Raw genomic sequence first — 7,778 nt, 5'->3', positions numbered from 1 at the left:
AGTATCTCAAAGAATAAAAATGAGTAGAACTACTAAACCTTAACACCAGTTGTCATGGTGACCTTCTTATAACTTCAAAACCAATGAAAATAAATATATTACCATCCATAAGTAAACAATCATCGATTTTGTTATTGTAGAACTCAAACCTAAATACCAAGAAAAACTATAAATGTGGTTTCAAAACCGTCTGAATCCTGAACATGACAAGAATCAAAATTACCAAGGCCAAAAAGCCTCAGTTTTACATTTGGAAAGTCACGCAATAACAGACCAAGATATACATTGAGCAAAGCAAGTAACAAGAAAACAAGAAATTCATTGATGCAATTCTATCAAACATCAAGGTCACAGTGTTAATTAGTGTCCGTAATCAACATATCAATATTTGAAACAAGAATTTCACTCATGCTTTGTATGGAAGTTGGAGTCACTAATTGGAAGTCACTAATAAGAAGCCTCTGAAATACCATGTGGAAAATCAATGGCAAAAAATGATGAATCTGGATAACATTGAAGCGCCAATAGAGTCAATCAGTGTTGTCAACCCATTCTTATAGCTGGGTGTTTACTCTAGACGAACAAGCAACTGTTTAGGTACGCTATTCTGACAAAGATTCAACATCCTGCATACTGGCAGTCATCTAGATGAAAATAAGTGTTGTCACATTTCAGTTTCCTAATATGTGTACTTTCTTGTTCCCATTGATCTAGGTGAGACACTCAAGATGGCCTGCATACTGGCAGCCATATCTAATTCAACATCGTGCATCAGAATCCATTGGATTAACAAGTCCTTCAAAAATTTCATAGAGGCGGACAAGAAAATAAAATCAACAATAAGCCACCTGAAGAAGCCAACTGGCATATGTTAATTTTACAAATAGTAAAACATAAGCATTACCATTCCTTTCAGCATAGAAAATGAAAAGGGAGATATTTATTTACAACAATTAAAAATCATTGGAGCAGAGCACACTACATAAGCTTGCAGAGTTGCAGAGTTAGGGAGAGAGGGGGAGAGGAGTGAAGAAGGATTGGCTGAAACTCACCTTGACGTGTTGACATCAGCTATAACGGTTCTGTTCCTATCAAGAATGGACTCTACAAATAACTATGATATATTTTGTATATACTGCTGCCATCTCCTAAATAGAAAGGTATGAAGGTTAGCTTAGGTGTCCCAACACAAATAACTTGAATTTATCCAGAATAATCCATGTAAAACTGAATCTTGTTCAGGGAACCATGGCAACTGAAACTCTTAACAAGCATACTCTTGAACAGCAACAGAAAATACATGAATTTTCCATATCACAGCAGCTATTTAATTACGCTATTTATATCATACTCATCAATCTCTAGTATAATAAGTGTTGCTTATGAAATATTGCTAGCTTGATGGGCTATTGTTAGAAAGACAACTAAATATATTCAAACGGTTAGTAGGCTAAGATAACATGATAATACATACAGAAACAACCAGTAGGATAGCCAACATGATCGTACATAAAGAAAGCAAAATAGGAAGGTAGACAAAGGGGATATCAGCAAACCTTGATGAGTAAAACAGAGACGAAGCAACCAGCAGAACATTGACACAGCAACGGGCGAGATCGTACAACCTGCGAAATATAGAAAAGAATCGATCAGAAAACAACCACGGCATGCAAAGATGCAGATGGAAGCAGGAAACACTCGCGGTTTAGGAAAGGAAAAGAACAACCTATTTACCAGAGCTAGGAAGGAAGAAAACGAAAAAACAGACTAAACCGAAGAACAAATGTTACCACAAACGCATTTCATCGAACAGGTTATAGGCGAGCAGAAGTGGCATGCCCAAACCTGAACGCGAAGGACAGAAAGACACACGCGTCGACGTAGGTGACAACGGCAAGTCAAAAAAAACTACGCATGGACAAAATGAGCCCAAGCATGCGAGATTAGTAGGCGAAGCAAAGAGAGAGGTAAGGTGAAAAACACAAGAATACGAGCAGGATGAACCTCAACCAACGTCGCCCATCGAGCAAACAAGGGTCATCACAATAGATCGCAGCAGAGTATAGTCGAAGGAAGCGAGACGAGCCGACGAGAGTCCAAGCTTAAACAAGCTAGTAGCGTATCAATTGCGAACTAATGATGGGAAATTCAAGCGGAGTCTAGCTTCATTTATGTCTCTATATACCTGGACGTCGAACTCAACGATGGCGACCGCCACGTGGTCGGCGGCGCGGCCAAAGGACAGGAGTGTGTTCTCCCGCTCGCTCGCCGCCCCAATCTGCCCCCGGCGGTGCCCCCACCGGCCATCGCGTTCATCCTCATCCCACGGTGCCCCCTACCAAGGCCACCACCATCCACCGCTCCGCCACCAGCACGAACTGCAGCTCCCGGGGCTACCCTCCAGCCGTCACCAGGATCATGGATGTGCATGCCTCATCCTCAGGGGCCCTATCGCGCGCGACCATGCTGTGGCGCTCGCACGTCGGTGTGGTCGAGCCGTGCATCAACCACAGTACGCTGGCAGCGAGGGAGGGGCAGACACACGCAACATACACCCATCCAACAGACAAATGGGACCGTCCGTCTACACTGGCCCTTGAGCAGCGGCGTGCGGCAAAAAAATGGTGACGAAAGACCGGAGAGAATGACAATGGCCAATGGGTACACCACAGGATGAGACATGACCCAGCGGAGGGAATCAGCTAGGCACCATGCAGCCCACAGTGCAGCCCAACAACTCCTTCCAACCCGGACGAAGCGACTGGACACGGACCGAACGAACACCACTCGCCGACGTGCAGAACCACAGACGAACCTGGCCCACAAGTCATACGGAGGAAAGAATCCGCAGGTGCAGAAGCCGGGTGCACACGCACCGGCTGACCCCTCCGCTCTATCCCCGCAACCCACGACATGGGGAATGACCCACCAAAAATGGTTGACCTGCAGAAACTAAACCACACCATGTGACATGCAGCTAGTGCAGCCGATGAGCGGGACAAAGGGCAACACATGCCCACCCGTCACCGGTACAGCATAGCTGCGGGTGCAGAAATTGGGTGCATAAGTCGGGTGCCAACCAGCCAAAGAGCGAACGGCAAAAGCGGGAGCGCACGACGCGCGCACGCGGCGCATGAGGAGAGGCCGCGCGAACACCCAGAAATGTTTGACCCAGCCTATCGCCCTTCGCCATGAGCCCACAAGTCATTCGCCCCATTGTTTTCATCGGCCGGTCAAAACGAGACGTGATGCAAGACGCGATGATCCGACGGGCAGGACGCAAAAAAAGAATTGGTCAACCATGATTGAACGGCTAGCAAAGGAACCAATCGAGGGAGCATTCTACAAGCGAGTTGGCTGGCCTCTGTATTGTTTTAAATTTGGCTCCATATGTAGAGATCATCATATCATGTTGTTGTCATATCATTTTTATGCTATTTGATGTTGTTATCATCTTGCTGTACATTTGACCATTTGACCATCTGTGTACAAGTGCATTCAGGGAGAAAACCATAAGCATAACCAACAATCCATATCTGGGAAGTACCAACAAGTGCATTCAGTTACAAAATGATCAACAATTGATACATACTCATGTGTACACATCAGTATGGATCAATTAAAACATTTCTCATCAGTCACATACTACTACATCATGCTTAGGAAGTAAAGGATGCTACACAGTAGGTACATCATCTGAAGATGTCAAACATAGAAGTGCTTTTGGTCTTGCTGGGAAGCACAAGATCATCATCTGAATCAAGTTGTGCACCTGCAGGCCTCTTGCCTAGAGCAATACCTATTAGCCTCAATTCCTCCTTCCTAGCCTCAGCAGCAGCAACCCTGTCTGCTCTTTTTCTTGCTGCTGCTCTTGAAAAGATGGTATCATATGCCATTCCTTCTGAACTACTCTTGAAAAGTTCCTCAGATTCATATCTTGGTCTGCTCTCAAGGTACTTATGTGCTAAGAAAGGAGCAGTGAAAGCCTTGATCTTCCACTTCTTGGTACATGTGTGTTCATGCACATATTTCTTCACCATGAAACACTTTGTCCTATTATCATAAGAGGCCCAAAGGTACCAAGTACAATCCTCATCACAAGTTGCCTTCACCCTTTTCTTATCATTTACAGGGATCTTCACATTAACTCTGTTCTTGCAACTGTATTCCTTGAGTGCTTTCCTGAGTAACCCAACTGTCTGGAAAACTTGCCCAACATGAAATTTGGGGCAGTGCAGGTCCTCAGCTCTAAATGCCTTGAACTTCATGTAAATTTATTCATCATCTGAATCAGGGGCCCATAGATCATCTCCTTCTGACTCATACAACTCATCTTCAGGATCATGTGCTACTGGCTCATGTGCTTCTTTCTCATTTGCTTTAACAGGCACTTTCTTTTATTGTTGCTTCTGCTTCTCTTTCAACTTTATGTCTTCAGGCTCATCCATATCCACATTATCAGCATGCAGATCATCATCACCATCACTAATATCATAATCAGAGTCCACTATGGCCCCAGGATCAAAGTCAAAGTCATCTGAATCACTCTCATTTGTTTCCATTTCATTACTTGCTCCTCCAGATGAGTTGCATTGTCTGTTTTTTATTTTGCAGTATCTTCCTCTACCACCTTCACCTTCAGCTTCAACATCATCATCACCACCATTTGGTGTAGGCTGAATCACACCTGGCTCCTCCACACTTACATCTTCACTCACATAAGATGCTTTCCTTTTTGCAAACACAAAGTTGCTTACACCATCATCTTATGCATGCTCTGGAGGATAAACTACCTGTATAGGAATTGGGTGAGGCACATTTGCATCTTCAGGCTCAACATCAATATATGCAATTTGTGGCTCATTTGGTTTACTCTTGCTAGGACTAAGCACTTCAGGTAGCTGCCTTATTGGGAAATTGACCACATCATCCTCTATCAAGTTTGCATTCAAACTGTCATCATGATCATGGTACAAACTAAATGAGTAATGCCCTAGTGACACAAATGTTAGCATCTGATTTGTGTCCCTATCTCCTCTAATTTCTCTCAACCCATTCCTGTTGATTGACAGAATGGGAATGCAGTAATACACCTTCATCCTGCCTGCCATCTTCCATCCTATCTCTTCAACTAAGTTTTCAACCGTGATTGGAGACCAAGTATCTGCATCTACTTCATCATACCACAGTTCATGACCATTCACATAGGAACGATTGCTACCTTGCCCAAGGAAATAACCACCATGGTTAAACTTAACTAAAAACTGATACGTCTCCGCCGTATCTATAATTTTTGATTGTTCCATGTCAATATTATTCAACTTTCATATACTTTTGGCAACTTTTTACACTATTTTTTGGGACTAACATATTGATCCAGTGCCAGTTCCTGTTTGTTGCATGTTTTATGTTTCGCAGAAAACCAATATCAAACGGAGTCCGAACGGGATAAAAACGGACGGAGAATTATTTTGGAATATTTGGGATTTTCCGGAGGAAGAATCAACGTGAAACGGAGCCCGAGGTGGCCACAAGACAGCCCCCCCCCCGGCACGCCTGACCCTCTTGTGGGCCACCCATAAGGCAGTTGATGCCCTTCTTTTGCCGCAAGAAAGCTAATTTTATGAGAAAAATCTGGGCGAGAGATTCACCCCAATCGGAGTTACGGATCTCCGGATATTAAAGAAATGGTGAAGGGGTAGAATCTGGGAACGCAGAAACAGAGAGATAGATCCAATCTTGGAGGGGCTCTCGCCCCTCCCAAGCCATGGGAGCCAAGGACCAGAGGGGAAACCCTTCTCCCATCTAGGGAGGAGGTCAAGGAAGAATAAGAAGAAGGGGGCCTCTCTCCCCCTTGCTTCCGGTGGCGCCGGAGCGCTGCCGGGGGCCATCATCATCACCGCGATCTTCACCAACACCGACGTCATCTTCACCAACATATCCATCACCTTCCCCCTTCTATATTCAGCGGTCCACTCTCCCGCATCCTGCTGTACCCTCTACTTGAACATGGTGCTTTATGCTTCATATTATTATCCAATGATGTGTTGCCATCCTATGATGTCTGAGTAGATTTCTGTTGTCCTATCGGTGATTGATGAATTGCTATGATTGGTTTGAGTTGCATGTTTTATTATTGGTGCTGTCCTATGGTGCCCTCCGTGTCACGCAAGCGTGAGGGATTCCCGCTGTAGGATGTTGCAATATGTTTATGATTCGCTTATAGTGGGTTGCGTGAGTGACTGAAACACAAACCCGAGTAAGTAGGTTGTTGCGTATGGGATAAAGAGGACTTGATGCTTTAATGCTATGGTTGGGTTTTACCTTAATGAATCTTTAGTAGTTGCGGATGCTTGCTAGAGTTCCAATCATAAGTGCATATGATCCAAGAAGAGAAAGTATGTTAGCTTATGCCTCTCCCTCAAATAGAATTGCAATAGTGATTACCGGTCTAGTAACATAGTCAATTGCTTAGGGGCAATTTCACCACTCCTACCACCACTTTTCCACACTCGCTATATTTACTTTATTGCATCTTTATCTAAACAGCCCCTAGCTTTTATTTACGTGCTCTTTATTATCTTGCAAACCTATCCAACAACACCTACAAAGTAATTTTAGTTACATACTTGTTTTAGGTAAAGCGAACGTCAAGCGTGCGTAGAGATGTATCGGTGGTCGATAGAACTTGAGGGAATATTTATTCTACCTTTAGCTCCTCGTTGGGTTCGACACTCTTACTTATCAAAAACTGTTGCGATCCCCTACACTTGTGGGTTATCAAGACCTTTTTCTGGCGCTGTTGCCGGGGAGTCATAGCGTGGGGTGAATATTCTCGTGTGTGCTTGTTTGCTTTATCATTAAGTAATTCTTATTTGCAGTTCTTAGTTGTTCTCTATCTTTAGTTATGGATATGGAACACAAAATACCAAAAAAATTAGGTGTACTTGCTGCTCATGGAGATGGGGAACCTCCTAAAACCCTCGATGCTTGTTATGTGAAAGACATTATGTACTACTTTAATAATCCTGAGAAAACCCCATTCAACTATGTTATGGGTGTAATGTTTGATCAACGTGAATACTTTAGGGATTATCGCTTGACACAAAAAGGGAAACTATTATGGGATCAAATTTCTATGTTGTATTGGTATGCTAGGCAACTATGCTTGAGATATGATTATACTTGTTGCTCTAGGATGAAGGCTCCACACCTTCCCTTTTCATGCGAATTTAATGATAATGAAACCTTAGCTTCTTATGCTAATGGTATCTATGATTACTATGATGGGGAACAAATAGAAGAATTTGTTGCTTTTATGGGTGCTTATGAGATTATATCTATGTTTAAAGCATTTGATGATTTTGATGATTCAGTTTATAGACCAGAAACTCTTGCTATACTTAGATATTGCTATGAAAATTATGAATACAATTACTATATTAATTCATTTATTGAGAAAGTCTCTGTTCTCCAAGAAGAGACTAATACTTTGCAGGAAGCTATGGAAGACGAAATTGATGAAACTGTGAGCTCATTGGATGAAAAAGATGATGAGGAGAGCGAAGAATAAAAGGAGGAAGAGCGGATTAGCTACCCGTGCCCACCTTCTAATGAGAGTAACTCTTCAACTCATACATTGTTTAATTCCCCTTCATGCTTATCGAAGGATGATTGCTATGATCCCTTGAATTTGTTTGAAATATCCCTTTTTGATGATGCTTGCTATGCTTGTGGCCAAGATGCCAATATGAATTATGCTTATGGAGATGAACTTG

The sequence above is a fragment of the Triticum aestivum genome, chromosome 4A (assembly GCF_018294505.1).
Source record: "Triticum aestivum cultivar Chinese Spring chromosome 4A, IWGSC CS RefSeq v2.1, whole genome shotgun sequence".
NCBI classification, from domain to species: Eukaryota; Viridiplantae; Streptophyta; class Magnoliopsida; order Poales; family Poaceae; genus Triticum; species Triticum aestivum.
The sequence above is the reverse complement of the archived record's forward strand: the minus strand, read 5'-3'. Positions refer to the sequence as shown.